This window comes from Quercus suber, unplaced genomic scaffold (genome assembly GCF_002906115.3).
Source record: "Quercus suber isolate HL8 unplaced genomic scaffold, Cork oak 2.0 scaffold_46, whole genome shotgun sequence".
In the NCBI taxonomy this organism is placed as follows: domain Eukaryota; kingdom Viridiplantae; phylum Streptophyta; class Magnoliopsida; order Fagales; family Fagaceae; genus Quercus; species Quercus suber.
This window is the reverse complement of record NW_027069511.1, coordinates 1,663,744-1,685,300: the sequence shown is the minus strand read 5'-3', so window position 1 is coordinate 1,685,300 and position 21,557 is coordinate 1,663,744. Positions and strand designations below refer to the sequence as shown.

Sequence of the window (21,557 nt, the reverse complement as noted above, 5' to 3'; positions counted from 1 at the left end):
GGGAAAGATGAAAGAATTGAAACAGAATTAACTAACTGCCCAATTGATCTAGGCCATACACGTGGAATCAAATCTAACTAACTATTTAACACTTATGTATAAACGGCAGTAGTTCATAAGCTTATATTCTATTCTAAGCTTAAACTACTTGTAGCTTGTCTCTGTACTTATAAAACAACAAGCTAAGCTACTCGTAGTTTATTTCTCTTATTTACAAAACTGCTAAACTACTCGTAGCTCATTTCTCTATTTACAAAACTACAAGACTCAAACACCTACAAGACTCAAACACTGAGTCTAATATCAAACTCAACACATGCTTTTCCAAAATCAGGATCCTCGTGATTACTTTGATTTCCAACAACTTAAAACTTCTGATGATACACGAGCTGGAACAGAACAATTAAGATGTAGCCTGAGCTCTGAGAAAGCATATGGTTCTTTTGTGGGTTCAGTATCGGAGATAAAGGCTGTGGGCTTAAGTGATCCCATAGTCAGACCTGAGGTTGCTGTTATGGTTATAACATCTTTATTTTGTGCCAGCCTTAAGATGCTAGAAATAATATTACTTATCCCCAAAAATCCCCGAAAAAAGTGATATGCTATTATATATATGATGCATAATTAAACTGTGTAATTTGTAGGATTCAGATCCTTAATGGATTGACCCAGAACATTTCAAGTACCAAATGTCAGCTTGGGAAGAATGCTCAAGAGAGTATACTAAACAGCTTGCCCAACACAACTAAAGAGGAACTACTACATGTGAGTAGATGTGTGTTTCTTAAAATAATATATAGCTGCTTCTAGAAAAATGTGACTAAACACCACAGATACTTTATTAATTCAAGAGTTGGTTAAGCATGGCATGTGCTAGAACCAATTGTTTTTGTGTTAAATGCTGAACTTATTAATTGTATATTCTATGAATTATGGTTTTTCAGTGATTTTAATGTTAATAAGAAGAATGAATTTTGTCAAGAAACATTCCCATATTTAGGCCACAAAAGATGGTCACTTATCAAAACAAAAAATGAAGAAGACAGTCAAGAAGTATTGCCCTCAAATGCGAGTATGCAACATTGGATCAAATAAGGATATGTAATGCACAGCATTTGAAAATAGATCTTCTGAAATTTGTCTTTTGATTGGATTGGTTCAGCATGCCTATTGCCTTATTCATTTAATGATTAATGTACAGGTGAGCACAGTGAAGGATGCCATGTCAAAATTTTATCCACAGCTGGAGGTAGCTTATAATAATAAAAAATCCCTGTTATTTATATTTTTTTCCTCGTGAGCTTTTGATTCTTCCAACCCCATCAACAATCTTCTTGGTTATTGCCTTCAGTACGCTGCTATTATATGTTCAATTTCAGTAGTTTTGATTTTCTAAAGGTTTTGATTTTCATCATATACTCTCACTCTCCCACTTTGTGGTTGAGTACCAAACTCAACCTGGCTGCAGCATGAAAGCTAGTGGATTGGTGATTGCCTTTCACTTGTCCTGTTGGCCTGTGTGTACCGTTGATGTTTTCCTCCCTTCTCCTTTCTATATTAATTGATTAAACAAATCAGTACATGGTATAACTGAACCATCCATGTGCTTCTGTGATGATTTGTTTTTGGTTTGGGTTGTTTGTAGTGCCATCTTGTTGATGGCTGAAACTCATGGACAGAGACTAAATTGGTGCAGGCTCTAGATGCCGCTTTTCAACATTATGAAACGGATTTGCAGAAGAGATCAGCAAAGAGCGGAGATAAACCAAATGGATATGTGCAGGAGTAATATTTCCCAACCCATCATCTCCACTGGATGTGTCATGTAAACATTCTTTGTTATTTCCATCTTGTAGCAGTCATATAAACATATGAAATCAATTTTGCTCTGAGCTCAGGTAAAATATAGAGTTTCATCAATTCGGCTCGTTAGTGTAGAAGTAATTTAATGCTTTACTGCTGATGATTCAAAAGTGCAAAGAAAAGTGACCACAGTGAACTTGACTTTGAATAAAGTTGCACTCTCTCTTTTATGATGTTATGCGAATGTGTTGAATTTTATGCACGATTCTGATATGATGTTGATTGTTGAGCACGCCCATTAGTTTGTGTAAGCAAAGATTATATATTAAAAAAAAAAGTTTGATTATTGTTACTTTTTGGGGAGGTGATTCATGGTTATTAGTAAAGAAAGTATGAGCATGTGTAAAGTTTTATGCTGGATTCATGATGTCTGCATATTATGGTTGGTTTGTGATATGATGGCGACACATAATGATGTTTAAGTTTATCTGGAAATTTGCTAAATGGGTTTCAGTTGATATGCACGAATTATATGTATGTTCATTTGTTACGGGCAGTACAAATAAGTCCAAGCAGAGATGGGGTAGGCCTCTTTCCAAGGAATATTAGGATGGCATGAGGTTTTAAGTGGAGTTGGAGCAGATGGCCCAAACTCTTTTGGCAAGGAGAGCTTTGTAGTGACTAGTGACTCAACCTTTTCTTGATTCCTAGCCCTCCTAGGAATTTGGGTTTTGTGAACGTGTCCTAGTTGATAAGGTAAATTTTCTTATTTGTTGCAGAATTACCCTAAATGAAATTGTCGTTGATTTTGTCAATTTCCATTCAAATTTTGGAAGCAAGAAGTGTACATTACATCACTTCAAAAAAAAAAAAAAAAAGTGTACATTACATGATGTGCACGGGAATAGAAGTGGTGATAAGAGTTAATGAGGGTAAAAGGTTATTTTTAGCAGTAGTAGTGCTAAAAAGCTATTTTTAGCACCATTACACATAAAAAAGAGGCTTGTAGTAGTGGAGCTATAGGTATTTTTTTTTACCTTTATTGATACAATGTACAACTATGTATAACTATGCACTGTAGCTGAAAGCTAAAAAAAAAAAATTAATTTTTTATTTCCAACTTGGAGTTAAATAATATATGTTTGAAAATTTTTTATATTCTTTTATTTTCACTGTCTCTCACTCTCAACTCACTCTCTGACACTCTTATCTCTCTGTCTCACCTTCTCTTCCGCCAATCCACTTCAAGTCAGCACAGCTTTCCGGTGCCGGCACCGCGACGATGTCCTAGACCTTCATCACCGGCAAGAATTCTCGGATCAGGTGCTGGGAGAAAGAGGTTTGGGAAAGTGAGAAAATGAGATTTGGGAAGAAAATGAGGTTTTTGATGAAACCCAAAAGGGAAAGTGCTTGGAGAAAGAGGTTTGGGAAGAAAACCTTGGAGTACCTGACTGGGAAACCCATGGAGCTCGTCGATCCACCCCTTCTGCCGACCCAGCTCGTCGACCCACGTTGACACTGTCCTTCTCACTGAAGCCCAGCTCTATGATTGGTGATTTTTTATTTTGTTCGCGATTGGTGATTTTGTTTGGTTTTGGTTAAGGAAAAAGATTGGAGATCTGGGTTGGTGGGGTTTTTTTTTTTTTTTTTTTCCTTCTGCTGTGGACTATTGGTGGTGGTGGTTGTGGGTATGGGTGTGGCTGATGGTAGAAGTGGTTGTGATTGGTGCTGTGAATGTTTTTTTGGTAGTGAAATATATTATTTTATTGTAGTAGATATATTATTTTATTGTGATATTTATATTATTTTATTGTCGTTGAAAGATAATATAAATCCACTATTGCAGTATGTGATAGGTAAATAGATAAAGTACTTTTTTGGGTATCCAAATAACTAATTTTTAGGTCCACTGCTGTGGATGCTCTAAGACGGCCTTCTAGTAGAGAAAGCCTAACTTCCCAGTTGCAGTCTATATGGCGGAGTTTGTCAATGATAAGTCAAAGCTATTTTATCCATTTTGTCAATTAGGATAGAACTTCAAGGTATTTCCCAATTCTTTGGAGGATCTAATTCCCAGTTCTCTTTCAATGGTTTCAGTGTTACATGGATTTGTGTGTGGAGAGAAGACCTAGGATTTGTTGAAATTGATTTTTCTAACCAGAGAGCTGCAAAATTCTTGAAGAACCCTTTTACCGATGAGACAATTCTTTTTGGTTATTTTTGCAAAAAAGATGAGGTCATCTGCAAAAAGAAATGAGAAATATTGGTCCATCTTTGTGGTTTTAAGCCATCCATTACGAGATGAGAATTCATTTTGGATGAGTTAAGCTATATATTTCTTGAAATTATGAAAATGTATAGGGATAAAGGGTCATTTTGCCTAATCCTTCTAGAGGAAGAAGAAACTGGAGTCTTTCCACATTGACAAGAATGGAGAGAGGCTAGAGGATGAATGCAAGACAGAGATCAATTTAGTCCTTGGAAAGATAAAAGAAGGCGAGAATGTGTTTCATGAAGCTCCATTCAAGTCTATTAGTTTTTCCTTTAATATCTAATTTTTAAAGCCATGTAAACCTTGTTACTTTGGAGGTGGTTATGGTGAACAATTTTCTGAGCTTGTATGAAGTTATCACTAGCTTTTCTTCATGGGACAAAACTAGCTAGAAGGGGGATGAAATAATTTAAGTAGGGCTTGAGCCTTTAACCTAAAATATGAAATCTTGGTTAAGACCCATACCCACAACCACCACCACCAATAGTCCACAGCAGAAGGAAAAAAAAAAAAAAAAAAACCCCACCAACCCAGATCTCCAATCTTTTTCCTTAACCAAAACCAAACAAAATCACCAATCGCGAACAAAATAAAAAATCACCAATCATAGAGCTGGGCTTCAGTGAGAAGGACAGTGTCAACGTGGGTCGACGAGCTGGGTCGGCAGAAGGGGTGGATCGACGAGCTCCATGGGTTTCCCAGTCAGGTACTCCAAGGTTTTCTTCCCAAACCTCTTTCTCCAAGCACTTTCCCTTTTGGGTTTCATCAAAAACCTCATTTTCTTCCCAAATCTCATTTTCTCACTTTCCCAAACCTCTTTCTCCCAGCACCTGATCCGAGAATTCTTGCCGGTGATGAAGGTCTAGGACATCGTCGCGGTGCCGGCACCGGAAAGCTGTGCTGACTTGAAGTGGATTGGCGGAAGAGAAGGTGAGACAGAGAGATAAGAGTGTCAGAGAGTGAGTTGAGAGTGAGAGACAGTGAAAATAAAAGAATATAAAAAATTTTCAAACATATATTATTTAACTCCAAGTTGGAAATAAAAAATTAATTTTTTTTTTTTAGCTTTCAGCTACAGTGCATAGTTATACATAGTTGTACATTGTATCAATAAAGGTAAAAAAAAATACCTATAGCTCCACTACTACAAGCCTCTTTTTTATGTGTAATGGTGCTAAAAATAGCTTTTTAGCACTACTACTGCTAAAAATAACCTTTTACCCTCATTAACTCTTATCACCACTTCTATTCCCGTGCACATCATGTAATGTACACTTTTTTTTTTTTTTTTTGAAGTGATGTAATGTACACTTCTTGCTTCCAAAATTTGAATGGAAATTGACAAAATCAACGACAATTTCATTTAGGGTAATTCTGCAACAAATAAGAAAATTTACCTTATCAACTAGGACACGTTCACAAAACCCAAATTCCTAGGAGGGCTAGGAATCAAGAAAAGGTTGAGTCACTAGTCACTACAAAGCTCTCCTTGCCAAAAGAGTTTGGGCCATCTGCTCCAACTCCACTTAAAACCTCATGCCATCCTAATATTCCTTGGAAAGAGGCCTACCCCATCTCTGCTTGGACTTATTTGTACTGCCCGTAACAAATGAACATACATATAATTCGTGCATATCAACTGAAACCCATTTAGCAAATTTCCAGATAAACTTAAACATCATTATGTGTCGCCATCATATCACAAACCAACCATAATATGCAGACATCATGAATCCAGCATAAAACTTTACACATGCTCATACTTTCTTTACTAATAACCATGAATCACCTCCCCAAAAAGTAACAATAATCAAACTTTTTTTTTTAATATATAATCTTTGCTTACACAAACTAATGGGCGTGCTCAACAATCAACATCATATCAGAATCGTGCATAAAATTCAACACATTCGCATAACATCATAAAAGAGAGAGTGCAACTTTATTCAAAGTCAAGTTCACTGTGGTCACTTTTCTTTGCACTTTTGAATCATCAGCAGTAAAGCATTAAATTACTTCTACACTAACGAGCCGAATTGATGAAACTCTATATTTTACCTGAGCTCAGAGCAAAATTGATTTCATATGTTTATATGACTGCTACAAGATGGAAATAACAAAGAATGTTTACATGACACATCCAGTGGAGATGATGGGTTGGGAAATATTACTCCTGCACATATCCATTTGGTTTATCTCCGCTCTTTGCTGATCTCTTCTGCAAATCCGTTTCATAATGTTGAAAAGCGGCATCTAGAGCCTGCACCAATTTAGTCTCTGTCCATGAGTTTCAGCCATCAACAAGATGGCACTACAAACAACCCAAACCAAAAACAAATCATCACAGAAGCACATGGATGGTTCAGTTATACCATGTACTGATTTGTTTAATCAATTAATATAGAAAGGAGAAGGGAGGAAAACATCAACGGTACACACAGGCCAACAGGACAAGTGAAAGGCAATCACCAATCCACTAGCTTTCATGCTGCAGCCAGGTTGAGTTTGGTACTCAACCACAAAGTCAACTCTAAAGTAATTGGTCGAAAAAAAAAAAAAAAAAAAAAAAGGATTCATACGAGAATAATTGTGTATCACACATATAGAGTCTACTATTGAAGTACTAGCAAATATTGTGACATTAATAACGCACATTACAGGTACTTAGATTTGTGACATGAAGAGGACCAGTCAGAGGTGCTGTGGCGAGTGGGGACAGCTTCAACTTTCAACCGCAAAGGCCAAGGTGGCCCACTAGTACTGTCCTAACCTATTTAGTAATATTTTTGCTTTTGCCTGTCTCTTGATTTTACAATTTTGTCCCCGTACTATTTTCCAAATGACTGATTTCTCATAACATGGGTTGTGTTGTAACTTGCAAGTTGCTACAATGAGATAACTCGGACTTTAATGAGAGAGGCTAGTTGTTTCATTTAATGAAATATCTCATTTAATGAGAGAGGCTAGTTGTCCAAATTTTATTGGTGGAGCATGAAATGGAGCACAATTGATGAGACAGAAGATTTGGACTCCTTTTTGTATCACGAATTTATGCTAGTATCTATTTATGGGGGCTGTTGTACGTATTCAGTTGTTGCGGACTGAAAGGGCTTTTGCCTACGCATTGGATGTTCTGCCCAACAGCCTGTCCACAGTTATTGACCTATCTATCTATCTGATTGAGGGGTCATCAACATTAACAATTATTTATAGTTTACTACTCATAAGTCTTATCTCAATAATCTATACCGTACTCATTTGTCCCCATATTTATATACACACGTGAATTTTGTTAATGTGTATCTAAGAGCACATAATCATTTTTATTTTTGAAAAGATTTTTGTGAAAAATTGAAAAAGTATTGACAGTCTTTTTAATTATTGAAAAAATATTTTAAAAAATTGATGACTTAATGTGTAATCCGCACGCATTAACAGGACCCTATGTATATATATATATATATATATTTATTTTTTTTTTTGTTCACCTGCCAATTTGGTTGGATCTTAACCAAGATTTCATATTTTAGGTTAAAGGCTCAAGCCCTACTTAAATTATTTCATCCACCCCTTCCAAGCTAGTTTTGTCCCATGAAGAAAAGCTAGTGATAACTTCATCCAAGCTTAGAAAATTGTTCACCATAACCACCTCCAAAAGTAACAAGGTTTACATGGCTTTAAAAATATATATTAAAGGAAAAGACTTTAATAGACTTGAATGGAGCTTCATGAAACACATTCTCGCCTTCTTTTATCTTTTCCAAGGACTAAATTGATCTCTGTCTTGCATTTCATCCTGTAGCCTCTCTCCATTCTTGTCAATGTGGAAAGACTCAGTTTCTTCCTTCCCTCTAGAAGGATTAGGCAAAATGACCCTTTATCCCTATACATTTTCATCATTTGCATGAAATATATAGCTTAACTCATCCAAAATGAATTCTCATCTCGTAATTGGATTGGCTTTAAAACCACCAAAGATGGACCAATATTTTCTCATTTCTTCTTTGCAGACGACCTCATCTTTTTTGCAAAAATAACCAAAAAGAATTGTCTCATCGGTAAAAGGGTTCTTCAAGAATTTGGCAGCTTCTCTGGTTAGAAAAATCAATTTCAACAAATCCTAGGTCTTCTCTCCGCACACAAATCCATGTAACATTGAAACCATTGAAAGAGAACTGTGAATTAGATCCTCCAAAGAATTTGGGAAATACCTTGAAGTTTCTATCCTAATTGACAAAATGGATAAAATAGCTTTTGACTTATCATTGACAAACTCCGCAATAGACTTGCAAACTGGGAAGTTAGCTTTCTCTACTTAGAAGGCCGTCTTAGAGCATCCACAGCAGTGGAGCTAAAAATTTAGTTATTTGGTACCCAAAAAAGTTACTTTATATATTTTACCTATTCACATACTGCAATAGTGGATTTATTTTATCTTTCAACGCAATAAAATAATATAAATATCACAATAAAATAATATATCTACTACAATAAAATAATATATTTCACTACCAAAAAAACATTCACAGCACCAATCACAACCACTTCTACCATCAGCCACACCCATACCCACAACCACCACCACCACCACCACCACCAATAGTCCACAGCAGAGAAGAAAAAAAAAAAAAAAAAAAAAAAAAAAAAAAAAAAAATAAAAGAAAAAAAAAAAGAAAAAAAAAAGTAGACCGCATGCATGCAAAAGCTGCATTGAGATTCCTAGAGGTGAAACTGAATTAGAATTGTGAGCGACTCTTCAAAAAGTGACTCAGTACAAACAGTATGCTCCCTTACACAATAGACTATCGGTTTTTTTAAAAACTTTTAGGGGCTGTTTGGTAGTGTAACTAGAATAACAATTTTCAGTGTTTAAACAACATTCCATGTAGTTTCACATACTTTTTCACCTACATCTATTTCTAAAAAATATAAACAACGTTACTAGAATAACATTACCAAATACCCCTTGACTCTGTTTAGATAGTAAGGGCTTGTTTGGTACATGTGTTTAAACACGTATTTTCAATTTTTAAACGACATTACACGTATTTTCACACACTTTTTCACACACGTATTTCCAAAAAAACTAAAAACTGTTGTTTAAACACATGTACCTAACGGGCCCTAAATGTTTAGAGCATTCACAGCAGTGGAGCTAAAAATTTAGCTTTTTAGCTCCACCAAAAGTTATTTTATCTATTATACCTACACATTTGCTGCAGCAGTGGATCTATTTTAACTATCAACACAATAAAATAATATAAACATCACAATAAAATAATACTCCTACAATAAAATAATATATCCTACAACCTAAAAAACTTCCCACACAAACAAAATAAAAAACCAAACAACCATCATAGTCACCAATCCACCACCACAGCCACCAAGCCCACAGGAAAAATAAAATCAAACACTGTATCACCAAACCATAGCCACAACAACAACCAATCCACCACCACAACCATTAAACCCGCAGTCACCAATCCACCACCACAGCCACCAAGCCCACAGGAAAAATAAAATCAAACACTGTATCACCAAACCATAGCCACAACAACAACCATTGCCACCATCACAGCCATCAAACCCGCAGAAGAAAAAAAAAATCAAACATCATTCCACCACTACAGCCATCAAACCCGCAGAAGAAAAAAAAATCAAACATCATCCCACCACTACAGCCATCAAACCCATAGAAGAAAAAAAAAAATCAAACATCATTCCACTACTATAGCCGGTGGATCGACGGCATGGATTGATGTGGATCGAATGGCGTGGATCGATGTGGATCGACGGCGTGGGTCTGGCGGCGAGGATCGACGATGTGGTTCTGGCGGCGAGGATCCACGGTGGCGTGGGTCGGCAGTGTGGGCTTGGGCTGGCAGCGATGAGAGAGTTGAGAGAGAGAGAGAGGTGAGCTTGAGAGGCTTGAGAGAGAGATGACCAAGAGAGATTGATGTGACGGTGAGCTTGAGAGACTTGAGAGAGAGATGACCAAGAGAGAGTGACGTCAGGCCGGCGAATGAAGAAGGTCAGGCTGGCGATGAGATCGGAGATGAGAGGTGAGCTTGAAAGGTTTTCGAGAGAGAGATGAACAAGAGAGTGAATGATGAGAGTGCAGAGTCTTTCACTGGTTTTGTGATAAAATGAAAAAAATAATGAAATAAAGTTGGATGGTAAATAAAATATTATTATTAGTTTTAGCTTCAAGCTACAGTGCACATCTATTACCACCACCACCACCACCACCACCACCAACACAGACACAACCAAACCCACAAACAAAATAAAAAACCAAACAACCATCATAGTCACCAATCCACCACCACAGCCACCAAGCCCACAGGAAAAAAAAAATCAAACACCATACCACCAAACCATAGCCACAACAACCACCATTGCCACCATCATAGCCATCAAACCCGCAGAAGAAAAAAAAAATCAAACATCATTCTACCACCACAGCCATCAAACCCACAGAAGGAAAAAAAAAAAAAAAAATCAAACATCATCCCACCACTACAGCCATCAAACCCATAGAAGAAAAAAAAAAATCAAACATCATTCCACTACCATAGCCAGTGGATCGACGGCGTGGATTGATGTGGATCGAACAGTGTGGATCGATGTGGATCGACGGCGTGGGTCTGGCGACGAGGATCCACGGTGGCGTGGGTCGGCAATGTGGGCTTGGGCTGGCAGCGATGAGAGAGTTGAGAGAGAGAGAGGTGAGCTTGAGAGGCTTGAGAGAGAGATGACCAAGAGAGAGTGACGTGACGGTGAGCTTGAGAGGCTTGAGAGAGAGATGACCAAGAGAGAGTGACGTCAGGCCGGCGAATGAAGAAGGTCAGGCCGGCGATGAGATCGGAGATGAAAGGTGAGCTTGAGAGGCTTTTGAGAGAGAGATGAACAAGAGAATGAATGATGAGAGTACAGAGTCTTTGACCGGTTTTGTGATAAAATGAAAAAAATAATGAAATAAAGTTGGATGGTAAATAAAATATTATTATTAGTTTTAGCTTCAAGCTACAGTGCACATCTATCTATATATGTGCATTGTAGCAATTCATCTATAATTTATAGATATAGCTCCACTGCTGTAAGCTTTTTTTTTTGTGATTTTGGAACTAAATTTTAACATTATAGCATTAAAGCTCCACTGCTGTGGATGCTCTTAACTCTTATCACCACTTCTATTCCCGTGCACATCATGTAATGTACACCTTTTTTTTTTTTTTTTTTGAAGTGGTGTAATGTACACTTCTTGCTTCCAAAATTTGAATGGAAATTGACAAAATCAACGACAATTTCATTTAGGGTAATTCTGCAACAAATAAGAAAATTTACCTTATCAACTGGGACACGTTCACAAAACCCAAATTCCTAGGAGGGCTAGGAATCAAGAAAAGGTTGAGTCACTAGTCACTACAAAGCTCTCCTTGCCAAAAGAGTTTGGGCCATCTGCTCCAACTCCACTTAAAACTTCATGCCATCCTAATATTCCTTGGAAAGAGGCCTACCCCATCTCTGCTTGGACTTATTTGTACTGCCCGTAACAAATGAACATACATATAATTCGTGCATATCAACTGAAACCCATTTAGCAAATTTCCAGATAAACTAAAACATCATTATGTGTCGCCATCATATCACAAACCAACCATAATATGCAGACATCATGAATCCAGCATAAAACTTTACACATGCTCATACTTTCTTTACTAATAACCATGAATCACCTCCCCAAAAAGTAACAATAATCAAACAATTTTTTTTAATATATAATCTTTACTTACACAAACTAATGGGCGTGCTCAACAATCAACATCATATCAGAATCGTGCATAAAATTCAACACATTCGCATTACATCATAAAAGAGAGAATGCAACTTTATTCAAAGTCAAGTTCACTGTGGTCACTTTTCTTTGCACTTTTGAATCATCAGCAGTAAAGCATTAAATTACTTTTACACTAACGAGCCGAATTGATGAAACTCTATATTTTACCTGAGCTCAGAGCAAAATTGATTTCATATGTTTATATGACTGCTACAAGATGGAAATAACAAAGAATGTTTACATGACACATCCAGTGGAGATGATGGGTTGGAAAATATTACTCCTGCACATATCGATTTGGTTTATCTCCGCTCTTTGCTGATCTCTTCTGCAAATCCGCTTCATAATATTGAAAAGCGGCATCTAGAGCCTGCACCAATATAGTCTCTGTCCATGAGTTTCAGCCATCAACAAGATGGCACTACAAACAACCCAACCCAAAAACAAATCATCACAGAAGCACATGGATGGTTCAGTTATACCATGTACTGATTTGTTTAATCAATTAATATAGAAAGGAGAAGGGAGGAAAACATCAACGGTACACACAGGCCAACAGGACAAGTGAAAGGCAATAACCAATCCACTAGCTTTCATGCTGCAGCCAGGTTGAGTATGGTACTCAACCACAAAGTGGGAGAGTGAGAGTATATGATGAAAATCAAAACCTTTAAAAAATCAAAACTACTGAAATTGACCATATAATAGCAGCGGACTGAAGGCAATAACCAAGAAGATTGTTGATGGGGTTGGAAGAATCAAAAGCTCACGAGGAAAAAAATATAAATAACAGGGATTTTTTATTATTATAAGATACCTCCAGCTGTGGATAAAATTTTGACATGGCATCCTTCACTGTGCTCACCTGTACATTAATCATTAAATGAATTAGACAATAGGCATGCTGAACCAATCCAATCAAAAGACAAATTTCAGAAGATCTATTTTCAAATGCTGTGCATTACATATCCTTATTTGATCCAATGTTGCATACTCGCATTTGAGGGCAATACTTCTTGACTGTCTTCTTCATTTTTTGTTTTGATAAGTGACCATCTTTTGTGGCCTAAATATGGGAATGTTTCTTGACAAAATTCATTCTTCTTATTAACATTAAAATCACTGAAAAACCATAATTCATAGAATATACAATTAATAAGTTCAGCATTTAACACAAAAACAATTGGTTCTAGCACATGCTATGCTTAACCAACTCTTGAATTAATAAAGTATCTGTGGTGTTTAGTCACATTTTTCTAGAAGCAGCTATATATTATTTTAAGAAACACAAATCTACTCACATGTAGTAGTTCCTCTTTAGTTGTGTTGGGCAAGCTGTTTAGTATACTCTCTTGAGCATTCTTCCCAAGCTGACGTTTGGTACTAGAAATGTTCTGGGTCAATCCATTAAGCATCTGAATCCTACAAATTACACAGTTTAATTATGCATCATATATATAATAGCATATCACTTTTTTGGGGGATTTTTGGGGATAAGTAATATTATTTCTAGCATCTTAAGGCTGGCACAAAATAAAGATGTTATAACCATAACAGCATCCTCAGGTCTGACTATGGGATCACTTAAGCCCACAGCCTTTATCTCCGATACTGAACCCATAAAAGAACCATATGCTTTCTCAGAGCTCAGGCTACATCTTAATTGTTCTGTTCCAGCTCGTGTATCATCAGAAGTTTTAAGTTGTTGGAAATCAAAGTAATCACGAGGATCCTGATTTTGGAAAAGCATGTATAAAACATCTGTACGATAATAAATTAGAGGCATTGTACAAACTACAATGTAGAAAAAGTCCGACCTCGATACAAAGTGGAGCAAGAGGGTGATCATGAGGTGCCTGAAGGTCCTCCATCTCAGTCATCCGTGAAATTCTATCAAGCCTCTCCTGCTTTGCATACTCATCAGATTCTTCACTGCAAATTCTATATAAGACTTCAAAAAAGGAAGTGGGATTTTTTTAACAAACAAAAATAAACCATGCTAACCCTGTCTTGACCGCGCAAGTGCTTCTGCTACGGTTCTTGGATCTTCCAACTCTACATCTACATGCAGGATAATAACCAAAGTTATCTACCTAAATTGAATGAACAAAAAGGAAACTCAGCAAGTTTAAAATCAAATAACTTCTGAAGAAAATGAAATTTTGTGAGAAACAGGCAACTTTTGACGTTTACTATATATTAACTGTTCCAAAATAGAAAAGAGAATGAATAAATTCAAGAGAGATCCTTACCCATAGTTCTTCCTTCAAGAACAACTTCACCTTGGGGATTAAGATCTTGCAAGAAAGTTCTCTTGAATTGCTCGTGCCTTCAATCAGTTATTTCCTAGCTACCATCATGGAAAATCCCACGATCCTGAAATATATAACCAAATAAGATATATAGGGATGTATGTGTACTCCTAGCAATTTTCCTCTATAGAAGCAGATGATTGTATCTAATAACAAGCAGATGACGTGTTCCAACTTTTAGAACATATCACCAATTTACTCCGAAATTTTGTCAAAGCATGTTATCCTGACAGAAGCTAATGGACAAGCATGAGTTTAATCACACTATGAATTTGAAGTGCCGAACAAAAAATCCACCTTGTAAGTGGATGCCCTCGTTAAGTAATTCCAAGAATGCAGATATGATAAAGTATACAACTATGAATCTTTTCATTTAATAGATATTGTTTACCAACTTCTCTTTTTGTGGGCAGAGGGGGAGAGGGTCTTTAAGAAGTATGGCCTCTCCCGCTATACAAGTTTTGAGTTCAAAAGTTGCTGTCATAAAAGAGCAACTTTGTGTTACTCAATATAGAATTGCAAAGATCTCTTCAAAATCAAGTCTTAAATCTATAGAATCCTTCCCAAGACTGACTAGTAACTTCAGAGTTCCGTAATTACTTCATTGTGAATTCCTCTGTCAACTTTGCTTGACTCAATAAAAAATCACTAGCCTAAATTTGAATCCCCCTTACCAAGGTAAAAAAATGGAAAAGAAGAAGAGAGGGAGAGACAGAGAGATTAATTTAATGAATCAACCAGAAGAAACTACAAGAGTGGTCTAATCCCGCATACTGGGAGATGCATGTAATCATCCCCTTGGTCAGTTTCCATGTCAAGAGTTAGATCAACCCGCTGAATCTGCAAAAAGAGGAAAGAAATATGGTAAAAGTACTCGAGTAATCATACAAAATATTGCGGAAGAATCACGTTAAAAAAAGAAAACATCAACTCTCAGAAAGAGTACCATCTGCTGACCTGCACTTGACAATAATATGTCTTCAGCAGCCTCTGCTGCAGCTGCAACAGCATTTTATGTACTATGGAGATATTCTGCACTAAAATATTTTGTCCAGAAATCCTTTTTTCTCATCTCATTTCATAAGTAAACCTTCTTCACAATTAAAGTTAAAAGAAGAAATTGTTTCGCCCCTTGGGTGCATGATGCATTGGTAGGAGCTATGAAGGACGGGTGTGTATCGGGACTCGGGTGCGAGTGCGGGTGCAGGACTCGGCAATTTTTAAAAAAGTAGGGTGCAGGTGCGGTGGGACTGGGCGATTAAAAAATTATTAAAAATATTTTTATTTATATTTTCTATATATTTTTACTATTAAAATATTCTTAAAAAACACATTGCTATGCCTTGATTCACAAAACAAAGAAAGAAGAAGGCAAGAAACACATTACTATGCCTCTGAAGTTAGAATTTCGGCTGTTCTGGCGAGTTTCAAGGCCGATATCTGCCTGTTTCGGCCGTATCGGCAGTATCGGTCGCCAGCCGATACGACTCAATATGGCCGATATGGCCCGATTTTGGCTAAATCGAAGCCGATTTGGCGTGAATCGAGCCGAGGAGGCCCAAATCCAAGGAAAAAAAAAACTCAGACGCGGCACCAATGCGTGTTCAACCGCTTCGGACGCCACATCCCGCGTCAGGCCGTGTCGGACTCAGGTGTAGCACCCTTCTTGCCGCGTCCGTGCTTTCTAGGGTAGGAGTCTTGGACTAGATTACACCTGAGGGTCTAGGAGTTGCCTGGTTCAAGTTGTGCACTTTGCAAAAATGGTATGCCATGACATGGATAGCTCTAACACCCTAGGGGTGCCCCACGCCATGAGTACTGCCAGTTCAAGTGGACTGACTCAATGATCATTGGCATTAAACCCTTTTTTTTGTTCATAAAAAAAAAAAAAAAAAAGTTTTAATGCCCTAACTGCTTTATTGGGAACATGCTTATGGAATGCCTGGTGAACAGCTAGTTACAGGACAAAAAACTGGAAGAAAAGTAAACCATTAACACTAAGGAAAAGTAAGCAGCAAAAATTTCATGATGAATAAGCCATATGCATGACATGAATATCAAATCGTTCAAACCCAAAGTCTCTTATCTAGACAATGGCAGAAGCAACTATGAAGAAGTTGTATTTGAGCTCCAACTTTAGAGAACAAAAAGGTCATGTGTTTAAGATCCAAAGGTGCATGTCATAATCATAATCACAATCTATTCCTTTTTTTTTTTATCTTTCTTCTTATTTTATTTATGCATATCATTGTCTACAAACCCTTATCAATTAAGCATCAGCTCAACTGCTGGGAAATTTAGACCCTAGTTGATAGAATTAACAAGTTTTAAACCCAAGTTGTTAATTAGATTTATTATGAATAAAACTTGTTAAAACCAACAAACATCAATATCATGTCAAAAACATGCAGCGGAACAATAAATAAGACAAGATATGATAACCTAAGAAAACCAATGAAACAAACTAGTTTCACAGTAAAAAAACATGGGGAAAACATTCCCGAAAAGCAATCCATTATAGAAAAAAAAAAGTTTCAGATCTAGTATAAAACATTTATCCCTACACTCTACAATTCTCGTAGATGAACTTACAGTAGAAACTTTCTACCGTTTCAGAACCTCTGAACTCTTCGATATATGAACGACACCCTTTTGATGTATGGATCCCAGTACGTGACTAACTAAAGATGCGCGGCTCCCAATATGTGACTAACACACCAACTTGAAGAAGATGTTGGCTGCATAGTTCTTCACTTCATCAACAATGAAGATCAAGGAGCACTTGGTTACAAAATCTTAAGGCACAAAGACGCAGTAACTTCTTTTAGAAAGAATAAGGCAATGGTCACCTTTTGCAATCATTCTCTTTGTATTCTCTTATATGACAGTTTCTAAAATAAACCTTATATAGGTCTAGGATTGTGAAAAAAGAAACCCTACACATACATGTTATCATGAGCCGAAAATCTGAATTCTCGTAACCTCGATCGATCAAGAGGTATCGAGAAGGTGTCGAGCTTTAAACTTTGATAGATATAGCTATTAAGAAGCTATCGAGGAGCTATTGAGGAGACAGGAGCTTTCTCAATCAATCCACTAGCTGTCGAGAAGTTATCGAGATTGCGATAAGAAGAAGTTGAAAATCTCGATAGATAGCCCAGCTGTCAAGCAGCTATCGAGCCATCTGTTTATAGGTGTCGAGTTATCTGTCCAGCTTTAGTGAATAGCTTTTCTTTACTTGTTTCTTGGTCCAATCTTCATGGCTTTAATACTGGACTTGAACAATATGTTTCTTGAAGTATTAAACACATCATAGATCTACCTAAATACAAGTAAAGTGCGTTTTATCAAAGGATTAGCCAATTACATAAAGAATGACATATGTTCTTAAACAAGTGAAACACATATGTCCTAATAATCTCCCCCTTTGGCAATCCATGACAAAACCACAACAAACAAATGAACATATGAGAGAAGTCATAAATCACTCAACTCATATTCACTTGTAGAATACAATAAAATTTATCCTAACACAAACTCTTGAAAAACTTTGTAAATTAACAAGAAGACTTTGACAATTTGTATTTCTGAAACACTTTAAATAAAACTCATCAATACATCTTAGTGTAAAACAAAAATAATAGATTGCATACAATTAAAGAAACATGTGTATAAAAAAAAAAAAGAAACAACACATGTAGAGATATGTGAAGAAGACATACATCAACACAAAATATATATCAAAGATAAGCACAATATATGTCAATAATGGTCACAAGACCGGTGTACAAGAAGAAAGAGGTAAACACTCTCCCTAACAAGATGAAACACAACTCCCTCTTACAAGGACATGTATTTCTCCCCCTAACTTGTAGAATTTTAAAAAGAACCACAAAATCTCCACAATTTCTCTCCCTTTTTGTCATAATTGACAAAGGATACAAGAAGCTAGAAAGTTTCACCCGAGAAACATAAAGATGATCAAGGATGATCAAGGGAGCACAAGAAATCCATATAAATGCATGAATGTAATGAAACTAGATGTTATAGATGCAAAACATGTGAAAAACAAATCTCTCAACAAGAAAAATGTCAAGCACATGGATCCCAAACACACACACACACACTAAACAAGTATAACCAATTTTATATTTCAAAAACAAGTCAAGACAGTTTAATGAGCATACATAACCACATGTAAAACCTTATGATTACCAAATCACATTGTACTTGCACATGTATCAAGAGTAGTAAAGAATATTGCGTGTTATGTCTGAAAAATATCATAAGATTGCATAAGTATATACATGTTATGACGATTTGAGATATGAGAAAACCAATTTAATTCACACACAATCATAACTGTTTGATGGGGGCTATCACTTTCGAGGTATATCCTATAACTCCCACATCTCTTAGAATACATGCTTACAATCATATTTAAAACATTTTTTTTTATCTTTTTGCTTTTTATTTTTCTTTACATATTTTTCTTTTTAATAAGCATATCATGCATGGGCATATACAAGAAAGAAAAGAAATACCCAATGATATTTGACATTCTAATTTTGCTATGTTGAAGCACACAAATGTCATTGACATTGCACTTTTGCCTATGCCGAAGTATACATTTGTCATTCATGATTGACAAGTAACAGTGGTGAGATGGTTATTTATACATTTCTCTTAGGATTTTCTAGTCTTTTCCGTCAAAAAGAGTGATACGAGTATTAAGTACAAGAGATCACTTAACCTTACTCATCATAAACACGAGCCACAAAACTCACTTGCTTAGTTATGCATAGAGATGCTCATCTAAGTTACAAAAGATACAAAGTTTAGAAAACTTTATTTCAATGGCCATCCAAGGTACACAAGTACCAATATACACAAACACACTATTTTTTTTTTCTGATTTTTTTTTTTTGAAAACAAAACAAAATAAAAACTAAACAACCAAACAAAAACAAACAAACAACATGACAGCATAAACAATATGATTGACAAGTAACAGTGGTGAAATGGTTATTTATACCTTTCTCTTAGGATTTTCTAGTCCTTTCCGTCAAAAAGAGTGATACGAGTATTAAGTACAAGAGATCACTTAACCTTACTCATCATAAACACGAGCCACAAAACTCACTTGCTTAGTTGTGCATAGAGATGCTCATCTAAGTTACAAAAGATACAAAGTTTAGAAAACTTTGTTTCAATGGCTATCCAAGGTATACAAGTACCAATATACACAAACACACACTATTTTTTTATTTTTCTGATTTTTTTTCTTTTTATTTTTATTTTGAAAACAAAACAAAATAAAAACTAAACAACCAAACAAAAACAGACAAACAACATGACAGCATAAAGAAAGATGCATATGCATGAAGGCATGATAGAAAAATGCAAATGTATTAAAGCATAATTAGAGTCCTACTTTAGATAGAACGAATTAAAGCAGAGGACAAATAGAAAAGACAATTAAGTCTTAGGCTCATTTTTCACTCATACAGCATGAGCCTTTAGCCGTGAAGATGAAAATGCATATGTCCTAGTATGTTTATTAAAGGATATAAAAGAATTAAAATTCTCCTTAAATTGAGTTAAAAAACTCAAAGTTTTTAATAACTCTCAAAACAAAGGTGTAGGTCCTTGAGAGGAAACCTATAATCATTTGGAAAATTACTTATGAGGATACAACTTAAAGCAAGTAGGACAAATGTGTCCAAAAACACCACAATGGTGACAAATATGAGGTCTAATAAAAGATTTAGAATTAGACAAATCAGTTTTGGATTTCATACCTTTATCATCTTTCTTAGATTGGGGCACAAAGATAGTCCTTGATCCATAAGCCATGGAAGAGGACGGGCCAGAGGAAACAGAATATCTTAAGCCAGTCTTATCAGAACTAGGCTTTTGAGCACTCAATACCTTATCAAGCTTTGCACTAGACATCTTCTCTATTTTAGTTCTAGCTTGACTAAGTTCAACCTCAAGATTCTTGACCTTCTCTTCTAATGAGGTGTTCTCCATAATAAGAATCTCAACTAACCTTGTAGTCTCATCTAGTTTGACAAATAGATCAGCTTTTTCAGTTTTTGCCTCATTAAGCTCTTTTCTACAAAGATGAGAAGTCTTTTCAGATTTTATGAATTCAGTGCATAGCTTATCATAGGCTTCCTGAAGGGTCAACTTCTTGAGTACTTCATCATCAAAAGAATCCTCACTATCACTAGTACTCTCTATAATCACTTTATCAGTTGAGGCAGTAAAGGCCATAACGTGACTACATTCATCCGCATACTCATCAGAAGAGTTATTCTCAGTATCACTCCAAGTAGCAACCAACCCTTTATCTTTTCACTCCTTGGTCTTTTCCTTCATGAGGTAGTTTGGACATTCTATCCTCATATGACCAAAACCTTTGCACTCATGACATTTGATGAGGGGTTTCTCATTCTTGCTGTTCCTAGAGGATTTAGATTTCCTAGGAGGTTTGCCTTTATCCTTTTTTCTAAATTGAAGAAACTAGATAATCTCATCATTTATGAAGGTTAGATCCTTATCCTCATCTTCACTTTCATCTTCATCTTTAGAGTCCTTAATCTCTTCCTCTATACTCTTGAGAGCCAAGTTTTTACTCTTTCCACCTTTACCCATTGAGCCTAATCCCATTTTATAGGTTTGAAAGTTCCCTACAAGCTCAGTCAAAGAAATTTGATCAATGTCTTTTGCTTCTTCAATGACAATGATCTTGGCATGGAATCTTTTAGGCAAGGACTTAAGGATTTTCCTAACAATTTTGGATTCTACTATAAATTCTCCAAGGTTTAAAGCAGAATTCACAATTTCCTTGAGTTTAGCATAGAACTCATCAAAAGTTTTATCCTCCTCCATCCTTATTTCTTCAAAACTACTAGTGAGTCTTTGAAGTTTCATAGTCTTTACTACCTTGGTACCTTCATAGGTGTTCTCAAGAATGGTCTATGCTTCCTTAGCAACTTCTGTGGATAATATTTTCTTGAATTCCTCATTGGTAACCTCACAAAACAAAGCATTCAAGGCCCTACTATTGAAATTTGTCGCTATGATTGTTGCATTATCCCAATCCGCCGGCACTTCCTTTGGCTTAATCCAACCAACTTCAATAGCTTGTCATACCTGTTCACCTAGAGCCTGCAAAAAAACTTTCATACAAACTTTCCAGTACGCATAATTAGTTCCATCTAATAAAGGAGGAATCAAAAGAGATTGACCACGATCCATGACAACAGGGGTCAAGGATCACATTCAGGAAATTAATCCAATCAGAATGTACCAGCTCTGA

The 21,557-nt window shown here is 36.2% G+C and overlaps 1 pseudogene; it reads right to left on the bottom strand.

Annotated features, from left to right (window-relative positions):
• Positions 1-6,221: 6,221 nt before the first annotated feature.
• On the bottom strand, positions 6,222-20,509 carry LOC111998356 (general transcription and DNA repair factor IIH subunit TFB1-1-like; annotated as a pseudogene).
• Between the last annotated feature and the right edge of the window lie 1,048 nt (positions 20,510-21,557).